This window comes from Dromaius novaehollandiae, chromosome Z (genome assembly GCF_036370855.1).
Source record: "Dromaius novaehollandiae isolate bDroNov1 chromosome Z, bDroNov1.hap1, whole genome shotgun sequence".
Classification (NCBI taxonomy): domain Eukaryota; kingdom Metazoa; phylum Chordata; class Aves; order Casuariiformes; family Dromaiidae; genus Dromaius; species Dromaius novaehollandiae.
Genome location: NC_088132.1, coordinates 18,894,744 through 18,913,427, shown reverse-complemented (window position 1 = coordinate 18,913,427; position 18,684 = coordinate 18,894,744). Strand labels below are relative to the sequence as shown.

At 36.5% G+C, this 18,684-nt stretch overlaps 1 long non-coding RNA gene across 1 annotated transcript in view; it reads left to right on the top strand.

The window, feature by feature from the left end:
- LOC135325021 (uncharacterized) overlaps positions 1 to 18,684 on the top strand; it is a 510,892-nt gene that overhangs the window by 301,597 nt on the left and 190,611 nt on the right. The window contains exon 4 of the long non-coding RNA XR_010386241.1: positions 14,991 to 15,098. This is a non-coding gene — a long non-coding RNA (uncharacterized LOC135325021). The remainder of the gene's footprint in view (positions 1 to 14,990; positions 15,099 to 18,684) is intronic.

The window sequence follows — 18,684 nt, the reverse complement described above, 5'->3', positions numbered from 1 at the left end:
CATCCCTGGAAAGGTGATGGAGCAGCTTATCCTCGATGTCACCTCTAAGTACCTGAAGAATAAGAAGGTGATCAGGAGTAGTCAACGTGGATTCACCAAGGAGAAATCACGCTTGATGAACCTGACAGCCTTCTATGTTGGGATGACTGGCTGGGCAGAGGAGGAGAGAGCAGTAGATGTTGTCTGCCTTGACTTCAGCAGGGCTTTTGACACTGTCTCCCATAACATCCTCATGGGCAAGCTCAGGAAGTGTGGGCTAAATGAGGACGGTGAGGTGAATTGAGGATTGTGATTAGGCCTGTAGTTAGCGGTGTCCCTCAGGGGTCAATACTGTGTCCAATATTGTTTGACTTATTCATCAGTGACCTAGATGAAGGGACAGAGTGCACCCTCAGCAAGTTTGCCGATGATACAAAACTGGGAGGAGGGGCTGATACGCCAGAGGGCTGAGTTGCTATTCAGAAGGACCTCAACAGGCTGGACAGATGGGCAGATAGGAACCTCATGGAGTTCAAGAAAGGGAAATGCAAAGTCCTGCCCCAAGAAGGAGTAAACCTCATGCACCAGGATGGGCCGGGGGCTGACCTGCTAGAAAGCAGTTTTGCAGAGAAGGACCTGGATTCCTGGTGGACAACAAGCTGAGCATGAACCATCAACATGTGCTTGTGACCAAGAAGGCCAATGGTATCCTGGGTTGCATTGGGAAGAGCACTGCCAGCAGGTCGAGGGAGTTAATCCTCCCCCTCCACTCAGCCTTGGTGAGGCCACACCTGGAGTGCTGGGTCCAGTTCTGGGCTTCCCATTAGAAACATGGAGCTACTGGAGTGAGTCCAGTGAAGGGTACTAAGGGACTGGAACATCCCTCCTATGAGGAAAGGCTGAGAGAGCTGGGACTGTTTAGCCTGGAGAAGAGAAGACTGAGAGGGGAATCTTATCAATGCGCTTAAATAACTGAAGGGAGGATGTAGAGGGATGAGGCCAGACTCTTGTCAATGGTGTCCAGAGGTAAGATGAAAGGAAATGGGCACAAACTGAAATACAGGAAGGTCCATCTGAACGTGAGAAAAAACTCCTTTACTGTGAGCGTGACTGAGCACCAGAACAGGTTGCCCAGAGAGGTTGTGGAGTCTCCTTTCTTGGAGATATTCGAAAGCCATCTGGACAGGACCCTGGGCAATGTGTTCTAGGTGACCCTGCTTAAGCAGGGTGTTTGGACTAGATGATCTCCAGAGGTCCCTTCCAACCTTGACTATTCTGTGATTCTGTGATCACGACCACGATTAACAGATCATACACTCAAACTCACTGAGAGAAAAGGTTCTCTTTTTTCAAGATGGGGACCCCTTAAAAGGGGATTCTTTTTTTTTTTTTAATTGGTTTATCCTGTTAGTGTCTTAATTTTAATGTCAGCTATGAAATTTGGCCTAAAAATAGGAGAACTATAGCTTCTGCTTTTTGTTTTATTTTTATTGAATCCATCCCTTCTTTATAACAAAATGATGATAGTTTATATTTTAACTTAAACAGTGCCATTACACTTATATGTAGATCTTTTCCGTTCCCTTTTTTCCTCTTTAGTTATAAAATAAATGTAGTTTTTTAACACATCAGTTAAAACCATGCATTGCAGTGTTAACTTCTAGCTTTCAATTTTAACTCTATTCCAAGGTAATTAGGACTGCATAAGTAGTTATGGCAGTTAGTTTTCCTCTCTTTCAAACTATTTTTTTTCTTTTCCTTTTTGCTGTTCCTTTTTATCTTACCCCATCTTGTTACCACTTCTCCTACAGAAGGGTACTGGGAGATAAACAAGCAAAAATGATCAATTGTACAACCTCTAAGTCATTCTTCCCCTGGGCTTTTCCTTTTGCTTATTTTAATTTATTTTCCTCCAGACCACTCCTGCTTCTTTTATCAAGGCTGTTCCCCCATTCCGTGCTCTCCTCAGACTTGGAGATGCACTGCTGGATCCAGGCTATTCACATGAAGGTGTTTAAATGCTACCTGTTGTAATTTGGGCCTCATCCATTTCTACACTACAGAAAGCCACAGACAGAGCTTAATAAGTTTCCTATGCTTTTCATTTGGCTTGTGCTCACCCTATGATGACATAATTGATGATACAGGTTTTCTGTTTATGGCTTTCCTTTTAAAACTCTTGCAGTGTGAGACATCCGCTTATAATAACCATTTGCTACTGCAGGGGCTATGTTCAATTCAGCTTCTGCAGCTGCCCAGTAAGAAGCACTGGAAAATGCTTGTGCAACCTCTTTCATGGTTAGGCCAGGGTTTTTTTTTTTGTTTTTTTTTTCCTAATTTAAGAAGCAATTCAATAAATATACCTTTAGTTGAAGGACTTAATTGGTAGGCTAAAGGTTCTAATTGCTTTGAGGTCAACTTCTCAGTAGTGGTTGTTTCTTCCCTAATAACTCTGCTGGGCTCTGCCCATTTCACCTTCTATCTCCACTTCACTCTTTTTACAATATCTGCAGTAATGATGAGGGATATAGGATATGCTTTAAATATTTCCAGTGCCTCAAGGACAAAATCATAAGGCTCATACCCTTCTACTACTCTTATAAAATCCTCTGTGGGGAGATTGTCATCTAGGTCTACCATGTGTCCTAACCCCATGACTCATCATCCCTTGATAAGGTGCTTTAAAAAGCCTTTGTCCTAATCCTGCTTTAACTTTCTTTACAAACCTGGTGAACTGCACCCTTCACTTTTAGGGTAGTTCTCAGACTGTTCCTTGATCATCCTCCACAACTTGTGTACAGACAGTTGTGTTGTCTTTTAATTTCTTATTTTCATTCATTACATGGGCTATTTGATGCTTTTCTTCATATGCTTTTTGATATTGTGTATTTCAGCCAGAAAGGCTGATCCCTTTATAGGGATTTTTAGCCCTTATACTTATTAGCCCTCTCATAAATTCAAAGTGTTTTTCCTCCAGTAAGAGAGAAGACTTAGAGATCTGGGTTACTGTATGTTTCCTCTCCTCCTGTGAGGTTTAAGGAGCATATCTGAGGCATATCTGTACCTTGGCCAAAGACTTTTAAAAATAATTTATTGAGTACCTCCCCTCAAGAGAAACAGAAGATTTTCAAACATCGGTTCTCTGCTTTCTCTCAGATTTTCAGCAGTCCCTTAAAGACTTAGCCCAGCTGTCCCCATTCTCCATCAATTTTTTACCCTCCAAATCTTCCTATAGGCAAAAGGGAACATATCACATATAAGATGCCAACTATTTATTGTTAGCACAGTTAATATTTCAGTAGTCCAAATTATCTCATTAACACATGAAAGTCTCACTTTATTACACAAAAAGATTTTCCAAGTATCAGTCCTTTTTCTCTGGTATAGGGCTCACTCTTCCAATGTCCCCTTGGGTCCTAAGATTCAGGCACGTTTGGCAATGGTCATTTGAAGACTAGACAATATTTACCTTGTTAAGCTAAAATGACCCAGGCCATCGCAAACCCAGTCAGATGCTGAGACCTGTACTGTTAGGCACATACTAAGCCTACTACTGTGACATTTAATGGGCCACAAGTCAGGAAATTTCAGAACAGGGCATTTAAAAGTAATAAATGTATATTTTATTGATCACTTCCTTACCTAATTGTTACATAAATGGATAACAGTCCAGTAACCTTACTATTTTTGGAAGATGTCATAGAAAGAAACAAGCTTAATTAAATCCACCTATATGGAAACTTTTTCAATTTTGAAAACTGATTTATCCCACTTTTTGTGTGTGTATTGAAATTATTGTTTAAATAGCACAACCATTGTTTAACTGGGGCTTACTTACTATGTACAGTAAAAGTTTCTGAAACCAAATTGGGATTTATTGGTCATGGCGTCCTTCTCTGCCCACACGCCTTCTGAACAAGACTAACAGATTATTTCTCCAAATGGGAGGTTAGAGCACCCCAGTACATCTGACCAGATTTCACAAGCAGGTTCCAGGAACATATTTTGTGAACTGAAGAGGAAGTAAAATACACATAATTGTCTAGGATGAATAGTGAATGTATTCAGAAGTAAACAATGTATTCAGAAGTACTAGAATTTTTTTGTAACAAGTATTACCCTTATGCAAAGAACTTGGATGCTTACTCTGATATTCACTAAGATTTGGTAAAATTGTCATCAGGATTATCTCACTGTGTGTTTTCAGAAGCAAAATAGTTGAAATTCACTTGAAACTTTAGGTTTGATACATAGGCCTATCAAACCCCCAAACGGTATTTGTTTGATGGCAAATAAACTGAAATGGTTGAATGAAAATGTTTACAAGAATTTCTAAAGCCTAATGCACATATTTCCTTCAGACCCCATAGCCCAGTAAATATGATTTTTGGCATTACCAGCAGGCTTTGCAGGAGCTTGAGAGTGAAGAGTCTTAGGGCCTGGCTGGGCTTGCTTTGGCCCAGGCTGGTTTCAGCCTGCCTCCACTACTGTCTGGTGGCCACTTCGGCATTGCTGAGTATGCCAGAGCTGAGCTCTGTGAGTGCCGCGTCTGGTCGATGCCCAATGCTTTGTACCACCATCACTGATTTCATAGATTTCATAGAATTCTGCCACATTCGATATTATATATTGGTCAGATCTTCTTTTAGGTCCTAAAATATCCAAAATATTGGTTATCTAGAGTATCCAGCTTAAACTGATCTAACCAAGTTTAAGATAACATTATCTGTTATAGTATTTGTGCATCATATCATCCCTTTGAGAAAAAACAGAATCATCTGGAAAAAAAGATGTCATAAGGAGTCAGTAGGGATTTTTCCCGAATTTTTAATGGTCTCTATTGTCTTACAGTCACTGGACCCTTCTCTGTCAATGTCTCCTTGCACTCCTAAAGCCTGAACCTTTAAATAACAGTATCCACATCTGGGAATATACTGCCTTTTTCTTCTGTCTTGTTGTTCCTTAATTCACATGTTTTCTTAACACTTGGATTGTACATAGCCCTCAAAAGCAAAACTTACCCATTTATCTTTTGTTTCATGTGCATCAGAGATACAGAGAAATTTACACCATGTCCATTTTTGTTGTTGTATGTGCAAGCAGAAAAAAATACCAAAAAAAATTGTGAGTTTTGAATAGACAGCTTGGACTGCACAGGATATTGGAGAGGGAGGGCAAGGGGAGCCTTCCATTTTCAAATCAAAGGTGGAACTACAGAAATTGCCAAACTTTCAAAGGAAGAAAATTTTGCATTCAAAATTTGAAATCAAAATTGATTTTGGCAGGATCTCAGTTTCCCTTCACCTCTGTAATTGCTAGGGTTTACAGGGTACCAGTTTCTAGTAAGACATTTTAAACTTTACTAAATCCAAGGCTTTTATAGTTATCAGGCTCTGTGAGCTGGTATCTCTGGAGCTCTCTGCTTCGCCTCCATCCAAAAATCATCAGGAGGGACAACCTGAGCAGCCCAGTCTAAGCTGGCTCTGTTTGAGTGGAGGATCAGACTAGAAGACAACTCCAGAGCGCCCTTCCCACCTAAATTATTTATGATTCTGTGACTCTCTGCTCGAAGCTCATTTCCCGTGACAACATCTTTTATCTGAGAATTCCTTGCCAGCTGTCCTTGACTCCTGTCACCTAATGCTACATGCCAGCAAATTAGAAGGCAGTTACTTCAGGTGCATAGGTGCACAGCTATTTCCTCTTTTTCATGTGTCACACACTTGTGTTTTGTTTGTGTGTAACAAACACTATTTTTAAAAACTTCTCTCACATTAGTAAATAAATATGATCTAAATATGGTTTTGGCAGTATGCTGAAACTGCTATGTCTCTCATCTTTTTGTTCTGATTTTGTTTGTTCTGATTTTGTTTTTCCTCCCTTTTGTAAGGATCCACCATCTCTGTAGCTATCTCACCTTGGCAGACTTCATTGCTTACAAACTGCAAAGCTGGCCCTAGGGCTGCAGGTTAAGATTGCTAAAGGAATTGTTGGATTTAATTTGCTTTCTTATCCTCGTAAGTAATTATAAGCAATTTGTTCACTGTTATGAGCATAATAAAAAGGGTCTGTAGTATTCTAACATGAATTGAAATTACTTTTTATTGCAATAGCTGTCTGAGCAGTTTTCAGACTTTTCAGTGATTTTTTGTGCCATATGCATTAACTTGTACATGTCTCCACATTTAAAATTAGGGCAATTTATTTAAGAAATGACTCTGCACCCAACTGCAGCATACATGAATGATGATTTTTCACTCAGCCATGAGGCTTAAGGATGGGACTTTTTGTCAGGGATGGAAGACATAACTTTTATTCTGAAAATAGAATCCAGCAACTGGACAGCAAGCCTAAAATGCTAGATCTCTGAAGACTAAGTTGTCTAACTTAATCAGAGAGAAGATTGAAAGACGAATCCTATATGAGTATATATGTATATGCACACAAGTACAATAGGAAGGAGAGGACAGCTGCTCAGCTTTGAAGACAAAAGTTCAACATAAATCCAGGTGTTGAGAGCCAGCTTTTAGACAAGCAGAATATTAAAATAAGAAATAAATGTCCTAGTTGTGAGATGGTTAAATAATTGCAGAGTAGTGCAGCTTACTATCGTTTGATTACACAACTCTTTCAAAGATATATTTTACTCCAGAAAAAAATATAACCTCTATGTATGGCTTTTATGGATGTAGGGCTGCCTTGGTTCAATTGGACCTTGAAATCTTTTAATCTCTGATTTCCCATTTTCATCATCTTTCAAGACTACTGGGGAAAACAGGATTTCCTGCATTGACATTTTTATGTTCATAGCACTTGCATCTATACATTAAAGTAGCAACAAAATCAAATTTCATGCTTCAGAGCTTTAGTCAGTCATCAGCAGAGTGAAGGAGTACATTTCCTTGATAAGCAATTGGTTAGACACGGTTTTTGCTCTTCCTCCTCTGAAGAATCGGAGACTGGCTGCAACTATAGATTGGCAGGTAAAACAGACGCAAAGATACTTCCTAGATACTTTGTTGATGTATCTGATGACATGCTCAAGGTCATGCTGATTACCAGATTTTTATTCAAATAGGAAATTTCCCCAAATCTGTTTGGTAGAGACTTTGAAAGATTTCTGTCATCTTCTTAATTTTCTTCACAGCAAAGCAAGCAGATCAAGCCCCTGAAGTGTCGTAATGTAAGGCTGGTTCTTCAGCCCCTGCATTTTATAGTCAGAGTAAATATAAAACTATCACTTCTGAAAAAGAAGTGCCATAGGAGAGCTCAGTTTTGAATGAGGTATCTAGGTATAATTCACATTGAAAAAAAAAAAAAAAAGTCCTACCACTATTAGAGGACTGGCGTGAAGGAGTCCCCACAGTCCCTCCCTTCATGCTATGACCTAGCCAAGGACAAACATGTATAATCATTATAACTATGGCTGGTAAGAAAAAGGGTGCTAGCAGCCCTTGTGACACTCACGTCAAGAGGCTGGCAGCCTGCACCCCGGGGCCAGAGCAGCCTGGGCTGCGGCTGGCTGCAGGGTGCTGCGAGGGACCAAGGTCGGAGCCCAGCCCGGTCCGGCACCTGTGATGGGACGGGATGGGACAGGACGGGACGGGATGGGATGGAAGCTGCTTGCTCCCTGACCTGCAAGACTGGCTGCAGAGGGGCCACAGGCAGGTATTTCTGGCTGGGGGGCAGACAGCTGTAGAGCATAGCTAGTGACAACCACACCTTGCTAAAATCAACTCTATCGCCAAGAAATTAGAATTCAGAATTTAGAAATAGAATTCTAAAGTAATCCATAATTCCTCCTAGCTGTGAGATGCTGGGACATGCTCTGAAATTTACAATATACATTTGGAATATTTGATCAGCTTTCATATCCTGATTGATCTGGTTTTACATTTCTATATTTTGAGATGTCAGTCTGATCATTACTTGATCAGATCAGATCAGATCAGTGAGAACTGTGAAATGGAGCACAATATTCTCTAAAAAATTTTGCCTTTAAGTATATGTGATTGTGTATTGAAGAGTAAAGCCCTAATTCTAATTTCATTTTTCTAAGATATTTAAACACCATTACGGTAATCTGCCTGGTTTGTGCGTATGTATCTGTGTGTGATTTTTTTTTTTTTTTCCGTAATTCCCCTCAAAGTAATTTCTTATCAAAGCCTCCTAAATCCCTTTGGAATTAAAAGAGTTATGCAATGAACAAAAAGAAAAGTTTGTTTAATCAAATGCTGCAACAGATCTAAGGTTAAAAACTCAAAGGGCATGAAAACTTGTTTGAGAACGTTAAAGATGTTCATGAGTAAGTGATGGAATTTTGTCTGTAATGGCAATTTACCCCCAGGAGTCCTTCATTTCACCTAACAGGTTCTATTTGATTGGCACTTCTACTAACTATTTTAGTCTAAACAAGGTGAGATATTTAGTGGTTGTTTCTAAGGGTTCATCAAATAACAAAACTCTTTAGTGCAGGATACAATGCTCAAAATAAAGCCTGTGAAAGGTTTTCATGTGAATTGAGGGCTTTCGCTGCAAACTACTGCAATTATGGATTATGAAGAAATTAGTGAGTGTATCTCATAAGACATACAGACAGCAAAAGAAAATCCACCCTAAAAAGGAGGTAGTTTTGACAGTGGCCTAAAGAGAAGCTAAGAGATAGCCCCTCTGGCTCAATATTGCTGAAAAGATAGATGCATACAGATGCATATTTTTGAACTAGAAAACAATCCTTTGTTAATGTCTCAACAGATTTAAAATCAGGTCATAAAAATAACTCAGCAAAATCCTGAATATTGATTATCTATTTGAGACCAAAAAAAAAAAAAAAGTGAAAAATGTGTTTCATTTTGAAAAAACATTGCAAACTTGGGGTCGAGTTAATTAGCTAACATATTCTAGTTAAGTAAAAGCATAATGAGCCTCAAGGAAATTCTAATGCTTCACCTCTCCTAACATCACCAACTTACTTCTTTTTCCTAAAGAATGATATAACTGTCATGCTTTCTTTTTCTTAAAATGAGATGCTGCCCATACAACAAAAAATGACTAGTTTAAGGAATGAGGAGAATTTCTTCATTGCAAAGGTTTTGTCAGATTCCTATTATAAACCTGAATTGTTCTATCATCCACTCAAAATACCTAAAACAAAATAAAACAACCGTGCTGAGCCCAAATTGAAATTGGATGGATTATATCCAAAGTATAATTAATCTACAAAACTTGAAATGAATTAAATGGATCATGTAGTTAGGACCCAATAAAATAAAGCAGGCAGACAGATTTTTATAAATATGACTACTTCTGCATTGTTGTAATGAAAATGGTAAAAAAAAATCTTTCAATATAAAATACTAGTTAATATAACTTTGAGCAGTCAACAAAAATATTAAAATTTGGAAAAGATCAGAGAAGTAAGAATTGTGCTTGGAAATCAGCTCTTACCACAAGGTGCTTCAGACAATGGCTTTATCTTTATTTTTACCTAATAAAGAATAGCCAATTTTTCTGATCTAAAAAAGCAGAATATGGGGTTCCCACTTACTAGTAAGTTCTTAAGACAAGGATCAATATATTTAATAGCTTCTTATAGTCCATGAAGATGTTTAAGAGATTTCCTCTCTCTGTGTTGCCCTGGCTGAAAACTCATCTTTTTGTCAAGTTTCTGCCAATCTCAAGTGTGACACCTCTTGTGGGGTGAAGACCTGCAGTCTTATCTGAAAGCAGTTAATGAGAACCTTCCTGTTAGATCAACAAAACTTGGAAAATGTGTTTTGAGTGGTCAGTAAAACACATCTAGGACACACAATGCACATCTTAGGAGGGCAGCAAGAGACAAGAATAATCTCCTACACTGTTGAGTGACATGTTTCAAGAAAAGAAATTCCTTGCAATCGTTGCTTACGATTTTAGATTAAAAAGATAGCATTGTACACTGAGAAACTGGACCACAGTGCTCAAGCCTGGACACAAATTAAATTTGTACTTCAATATCTTGTGCAGTGATTCTTACCATTGCTGTGTTTATGGCATTATTGGTGAAGAACTTCAAAAACCTAATCTAGACAAACCTTTGAGGACTAAAGAGTTTTCATTTAATAACTTGAATTTCCTTTTTTTATTATTTCATTCTTTTCTTTTTTCTTCTTCTTTTTCATTAACAGCATTATGTCTGTAAGAAATGATCCAATGGTGAATGTTTTGATACTTTCAAGTACATAGATAAATGAAGATTTAACTATATTTAAAGGGTAAGAAACAGTCTGTCCCTTTGAAAGAAAAAAAAGGACTCTTAAAGAGCTTCACACTCAAGGAGACTCATTAAAGGCATGATGTGTGCTCACATTATTTGTTTTATTAACCTGATACTGTGTGTCCACATGTAATGAAAGAGAATACAAACATGAATTGTCCCCAGATATGTTATAGGTCAAAAACTCGGGTAAAAGATGCACTGTAAATGAAATTTTGAAGTTATAAAAGCTGACATAACAGTAAATGAAGATTAGTTATAATTAGCCGAAAGAATATTTCCTCACGCATTAAATGGGCAAACAATATAATGTAGGCTTGTTTACCACGTGTGTGAATGAGGGGAAATAGGAAAAAGCTTTCGTTTGCTTTAAAGGGAAGTCATCAACCTAGAAATCACTGAACTCAGTGTTATTACAGCTACTTATAGAAGCTGAAAGACTATCATGTCATTTTTACTTAGCATTTGCCTTTCAACTTTTGCTGCTAATATACTTGGGAAGTGCTTTCTCATCCTCAAAAATCACACGAGTATTATGTAAACATTCATTAGGAGGGCGTAATCGCTGGTATATTATTTCTGTGATGACGGAGGTAGTATTATATCTTGTTATTTTAATAAGTAATTTTCAAATGAGTCATACTATCAGTGCTTCATCTGACAGCAAAACTGAATTCTTCTTCCCTGTATTCTTTGAGCCGAAAAACGCTTTTGTGCCATCATCTTGTCTGTTTTTTTTCCAGTTTTATCAACAGATCAAATGAGAGATATTACTTTTTCCTTACAAGCCTTGCCTTTGTAGCTAGGTTCTGTCTTTGTGCAGCAGTGTCATAAGGCTGAGTTTAATACACTGGAATTCATTGTGGCCAGAAGCATATATGTAAATGTCAATGCTGAAGTTTAACCTTTTTATAACACTGTCAACTATATATTGGCATCTGGCTGCTTGGGCCCCTTTTCTCAGAAAATGTAAATGGCTTAGCCCTCCTGGCAGGGAATCTCAGCATACATAATAGAAGAGAGACACAATAATGCACTGTGCTCCTGTAGTGGCTAACAGAAATAGCAGACAGCCCAAAGCTTCATGCTTATCTGCTGCTTTCATTCAGGAACAGAAGTGATGTTTCCTTCTGTTCCCAACTGATAACAAGTGCAAAGTACGGGCAAAAATAACTTTGGGCCAACTATATCCGTGTCAGAGAAAAGAAAAGAAAATTGCTGGGCTGATTGGTAAGAAGGTGATGAGAGTGTTCATAGCTTTGCTGAGGTTGAGAAGTGGAGATGTGGAGAATACAGGAAAGGGAAAATGAGTTCTAGGAAACAAGAGGAGAAAAGAGACAAAGAGAGAACATAGGTAAAGACAGAGAACGAAAAGACTGAAAGAAAACATAAGAATTTAAGAAGAAAAAGAGCGTCTAAGAGAGAGGGGCTACTTCATTGCAATTGAAAATATGCATGCAGTTTATTTCCCTACAGCAGTCGAAGAGTGGGAGAACTTCTCACCATTCCATTGAAACACGAGGTTTTTTTTCAGCTCCAAGTCAAAAAAGGTAGAAGACATTTCTGCCTCTAGATGGTGTTTCAGCACACAGTTCATTGTCACAATTAAGTAAAGGCCTCCTGGTCTGCTCTTTTCCTTGGGGAATTCCGGGTTAGAGCTGTTTGGAAATTTAGAAGACTTTTTCATTAGAAAATATTAATTTGCAAAACCCAACTTCTGATATCATACATATGACATGACAGAGTTTATGGCTGAAGCAGTTCAGAGGGATTTCATCTTCTCTTCTGCATTCAGCCTATTTGCCTTACCAATCTAAAAGTGTCAGGGAGACACCCTTAAATGTGTGTATTATCTTGTTTTGGAAAGATTGTTGGTTTTCTTCAAAAGTTTTCAAAAGCTTTTGGAATGCTCCCTGTGCAAATAAAGAAGTTTCGAAATTCAAAAACATTACAATGGATGGAAAAAGAAATCTTGACCAGTTCTGTTCCAGATAGGTATCCATGTTCAACACTGTAAGCCTATTGAACTATATTCATCCATGCTTAAGGCTATTCCTATGTAGGCATAACTTCATTACATTGAAGGAAAGAGTGGAAAAAGGCTTCTGAGACAACGAATTTACTGATCATCTCAGTCTGAAATTACAAAATGTCTATGTAATAGAAAATTTAGATATTGCATTCTAAGCAATTATAATAATTCCTAGAATGAGGAGTTAGCTCTTTATGTTAGAATTAGAACAGATTAGAATGAGCTTTCAGCTGTTAGGAAATTATGTCGTATTAGTTTTACAGGATTATGTTGGTTCTTTATAATATAGCAGTGCGTTCACTCTCTAGTAAGAGGACAAGAGTTAGGTCATTGAGATTTTATGGGTTTTGGATCACTTTGCAATTTCATATGGCGTACTTAGAGTTTATATATTCTTATTATAATTTAAATTTGGACTGCAAGAATTGAACTCAAATATAGACATCTAAACTCAAATGTAGACGTGTTAGCTCTTCAGTCTCAAATTCTGCAGCTTTTGTTTGTTTGTTTGTTTATTGGAAGGGGTAAATCACTATCTGGGTAAATATCAATACCCTATTTTCTGTTATTAATACTATGACTTAGCAAGACACAGTAGAAACTCTGTGGTAAATTCAGGTTGAGTTTTGCACATACACCAAGAAATCAGCATTCTTTATTATGCTTAATAATTGATGCAGAGCATATTCTCATTGAATCATAATTCTTATTCTTCACATAGAATTATTTTGCTAGGTATTCATACTGGAGCCTTGTGAGAAAGGAAGGATGAAGTTCTGAAATTGACCTTTCTATCTAAAAAAAAGTTTAAAAAATTATATCTAAAATTTGGTCTATTCTAATTTGTAAACACTAACACTAAAATACCTTCATGAAAATTATATTGCACAATGTCAATACAAAAGAGGATCAAAGTTTCCTGGATTCTTCACAATCAAAGCTCTTCCCCCCCCCCCCCCCCCCAGTGGATAATTACAACATTTCAAAAATACTTGTTTCTACATTATTATTATGTAATCTTCATCTGAATTCTCCTTAAATATACTTTTTTTCTGAAGAAATAAAGGTATACCATTTATCTTCAAGAAAATAGCATTCATACATAACATCGTGTAGTCCTCCCAGGTGGTTACACTATAAATAGAAGGTCAAAAATTTGTCATACTTGTAGTGACTCTATGACCAGTGTTTCTTTATTTTGTTTAAGGAGCCAACTATATAATATTAATCGTTCTTCTTATCTGACCTTATTATAACCTGCTACTGATTTATAAGCTGTGTATCCTGTAGAGCAAGGAACATTGATGGATAAAGATCCACATCTTATATGTGATTTTATGAACATTGCTATCCTGTCTCCAGAACTAGCATAGCACACAATCTCTCTTTAAAGTTGTTCTTTCAGGATAGTGAGTTTGTGAAAAATTTTGCTCTCTGTAGATGAGCATTCCGTGTGTTGTAGTACAGCTGTGAGGTATAATGTGATGATGATTTCTCTTCAGGTTTTCTTGGTGCTGTTTCAGTTTCAACTACAGAGATATCACATGGTCAATAAGACAGAGTAAAACCGCTATTTTAATATTTTAATATTATGCATTTTATGAACATTTTAATATTATATATCTAAGCAAAGATTTTTTTTTCCACTGTATTCTTCCTTCTACATCTACCACCATGATACATCTCCCTGCTCTTTTTGATTTACCATGGTATGGAAGCTGTGGGGCTCTGGTTGTATAATCAGATAGCTATTTAAGAAATGAGAAATTCTGTATTTCATCATCAATAATATTAACTTTTACTGTGAAGCATGAGAAAATACATGGCTTTCACAGATCTCCCTTCATCCACTGAACAAGCTATTTCACTGGTAAGCAGTCAAGTTGGTTAAGCATGACTTACCACTGGCAAATCTGTGTTGGCTTTTTCTTGTCCTTCCTGTGCCTGAAAATAGCTTTCAAGAGGACCTGCTCCAAAATTTTCTCAGGGACTAAAGTGAAACTGATCTATAGTTTTCTGGATCCTCCTTTTACTCTTTTTTGTAGATGGATGTAATATATGTAGATTTTTCAGTCAGTCAGGACTTCCCCTCATCTCCATGGCCTTTCAAAGATAACAGAGTGTGGCCTAAAAGTTAGGGATTTTTTCATCAACTATACACGACAGAAAACAAGATTGACCTTCTGTTTTAAAAAGAATTTCTCATAATTTTGAAGATTTTTTATTCAAAGGGTAATGGGTGAATACAGTGAATAAATTGGAGAAAAATGGGTAATATTCTAAGACCTAATTAAATGTCATTTTTTACTCTTTGGATACGGACTTAAGGTTTTAAAGTACTAGAGTAGTATTAAAATACTTTGCTCTGAAACAACCCTATTTTCTGTTAGATATTCTAATTTGGTTTCCTTGGAACCAATATTTAGAAATATATAACTTTTGCAAATAAATATTTTATTTAAATTTAACTATTGAAAATGAATATAATAATACATTTTATTAGATATTATTATAATAAAATAAAGTATCATTTAGAGAATTTATTTATACATATGTTATATTACACATTCAGGAGAAAATCACAGAGTGGAATAGTTTATGCTTCAACCCTTTGCAGGAGTGTTCTGGTGAACTGCTAATGTGACAGGCACAGATAACATAATGAATGTCTTACTGCACTTGGAAGACTATGAAAAAGGTGGCTGATACAATATTTTGTTCCAGGTGGAAATAAAAGGCAACTGCTTTCCTGGCCCTTTGCCGTCTAGTTAAGTGTTTGACTGACAGAATGTTGGCACCAGCCCTGGAAGAGCTGATCAGCCTCAACTCCAAGTAAGTGAAGTTTTACGCTTTTGGAACTTCATTAAAGACTAAATTTACAAAGTTTGCTGATTTCTAACAATAAAAATAAATTAAAAATGTAATTCATAACACATTGTAAAGCACTTTTGTTCCCCATGCTGTGGAATTCAGAGTTTCCCATTTAAACACATCTTTAAAACAGAATGTAATTCAAACACTTTATAATGTTATTTTGCAAACTTAATAACATCACATTTTGATGTATCTACCTTTCTAGACAATTGAAAGCATTCACTGAAAGTAATGCCAAATTACTATAAAAATAAATGTAAAAATTCTGAAACATGAATGTATATGCATACGCTCAGCAATCAAGAAAATACAGATAAATAGTAATATGTTTGGTGTAGAAGATAAATTTGGGCAAAAAAAAATGTCAGGACCATTATTTTTATATTATTTAAACAGACCTTTCCTATTGTTTTTCTTGGAGAAAAAGCATGGGAGAGAATTACAAATGACGGACAGAAAAAGAAGTATTGTTTCTCCAACTATGTTTTCTGAGGGTGCCCCACAAATTGTCCTTCACATGTAGGAGCTAAGTTGATGAACATTAGTAATGCCATGAATGAAAAGAGCTCCATATACAGAGAAATAATTTCTTAAGAGCACTACTTACAGAAATGTGTCACAATATACACAGAAGGTGCCAACTGTGTACACATTTCATGCTTGTAGTCTCAGATTTTTATTATTACCAAATTCCATTATCACTTTCAGTTCAACTTAGAATATTTTATTTTTCCTTATATTGGTACTGGTAAATGTCAACATATTCTTTTTGCTTATAGCAAATCAGAGCTCCCAGAAAAGACAAATACAGGATGGTTTTTAGTTTGTCAGCACATGTTTTTTAACATGTGTTACAGTGTAATTTCTCAGTAAAAGGCTATTGTCCTCTTGGATCAACTGCTAAGAAACCTGCAGGATACTACTAGCCTTTAAAAAAGAGAAAAAGGAGAGGGCGGAAGAAACAGAGATGGTCGTGGGGAGAGTAAAAGATGCTCATATATCACTGTGACAAGCAAGATATGATATTGTAAAAAATACTGAATCTATGGAAATATACTAAAGTCACTTCGAAGCAAACGCTTAGCTCTATAATTACAGTTGTTGACAGCTTGGAAGCTATTCAAAATACATCTTGTTAGATATATTTGTGTAGAGACAGTGTAATAGAGTAGTCAAATTCCATTCTCTTGTGGGGTTAATCTTGAATCACTAACTGTTTGTTAGAAAAGCTGATAAAGTTGAACTGATGCTTTGTTCAAACAACCTGAAGTTTGTTTTGCTTCATCCGCTGCTAGCCAAACCAAACAGACCATGACTCATACACTATACAAACTAAAAGAACTATGACTTTTCGTAGGTCCTCAAATGTATAGAATAAAATGTGTTTATCTTCTTTGTGATCTTTTATCTGATCATGTATAGACAGGAAAGGAATTTAATGCAGTGTATTATAATTCAAATTGAGAATAATATTGATGCGAAGGGTTATTTTTCTTTAAAAACTTGAAGTTTTAACTAGCAATATCAGTTTCTCTGACTGTTTGATATATGACATGTGAAACTTTCTGGAAGAGTGAGAGCAATCTGATGACTGATAGCTGCATTTAGGAAACTCCTGTATTATGTGTACATGTGTTATTTGTTCCACATCTATAGGAATTTTTGAAAGACAAAAACAACTTGTAGCCTGAAAGAAATTTATTACTGATAATTGATTAAGAAGCAGGATAGCCCAAAGATGCTTGAAAACTCGTAAAAGTCCTTTTATTTTGATAATGAAGGAGAGTTCTTTGTTGATATTTGATTGCTGGATGAGGGGAAACAACTAACAGACAAGACCTCATTTGCTTTGGACAGAATGTGGCATATTAGATAAAACATAAATGACTAAAATTTTGGTGCAATAAAGAGAACTGTCTCACATATCTTGAGTCCGGAGTCAGCCTTACAAAATCATAATTCTAATATGATTTGCTATGGGAGCCTAGCAAAAACTAGAAAGAGAAATGGTCTCTGAGCTATCTTCTGCCAGCAGTAATGGCAGTGCACCTGTGGAGGAATGCGCTCTGTTAAAAGCCTCACTTTCCACCATTCTCAAGATACAATGCAGACCTTTGGATGTAAGCAGTCTTTAACAGACAGAGGTGAAACAGCTGCAAGATGAAGGAAAATGCTTAGATGTCTTGGGATGAACTCACAGAAAGCAGCATCCTGAAATAAGGATGACAATGAGGTCCATCCTATGCCAATAAATCATGTTCATACAGAGTACACGGTAGAGCTCCCTAGAGTTCTGAGTATCTAGAATAGCCCTTAAGTGTTGACAGTAATTCCCTAAGTTTTTTATATCTTCACCGATGGCCAGCCGTGAGTGAAATTACATGCCTAAAGGGGGAAAATCTCATGCAAGAGATCTCAGGTTAGATAATATTACCTTATTAACCCTTCTAAGTCTAGAGAGAATGACTGAAACTATTGCCTAGATATTCCAGAGATTTGTGGACTTACTTAATAGATGTAGATTTTTTAATTGCCAGATTTCCCAAGTTTTTTTTTTTTATTTTTCTGCTCTACCCATAATTCCTTTTGTTTTATTAAGCTTTTACAACTGGTGCTTGTAATGGAATAGTGTTTCCTGTCAAAGGTTAACTAGAAAAGGCAATTCATTTTCTTCTGTTTTCTGGCATGAATCAGCAATCTTCAGGTATCAAGAAAGCAATCCTGAATTACTAAACTTTGACATTTTAGCTACTGAAAATGCTTGGTGGAAGAATATTTCTTTTTAAATTTATGTTTTTATTGTCTATTCAAAATCACAATGCTTAAGACATTAGATATTTGTTTATTCAATATTTTAATATTATGATGTCAAAGAAATCAAGAATTGTTCTAATTCTCAAGCAGAAAAATGTATTGGAGGTTACTTGTATTCTTGACTCCTTTGCAAGGCAAAATTAGCACCAGTACTTCTGTATCAACATACTATTTATTATTGCATGCTTCATCAGTTCTTTTTACATCATCATGTTAAAATTACATATTTTGCAAGCTCATCTTAAGATCAAAGAACTTTTCTAAGCTAGCAGCATGGAAGCAATTTCAAGCTTTGGCTCAACAGTGCTGTATTGGGCAGTGTGCTGTGTTTTGTACAACTTGCTAAACTAGAGAAACATCTAAGTAATGCCGGAAGCAGGAAGAATCTTATCACCCAATTTCACATTAAAAGGAGGGAGTCATAGACAGTAAGCATGTTCATAATGTTTAGTTGATTTAGATGCTTGGCACTTTAATTATATATTGAGAAATGATCTCTCATCCAACAGAAATATTTATGTGGTGAGTCAAATGATCCAACACTTTTCAGGTGGGAAAGATTATATGAAATTATCAAAGCTAATAAATATAATGATGGTAAAAAACCTCAATTTTTGACCTGAGATGTGAATGGTGTGCACATCCCTTTGAGGACGTAGTCATTCATAGAGGTTTTATTTTATTTATTTATTCATTTAATTTGAAATGATAAATTTAGAAACATTACAGA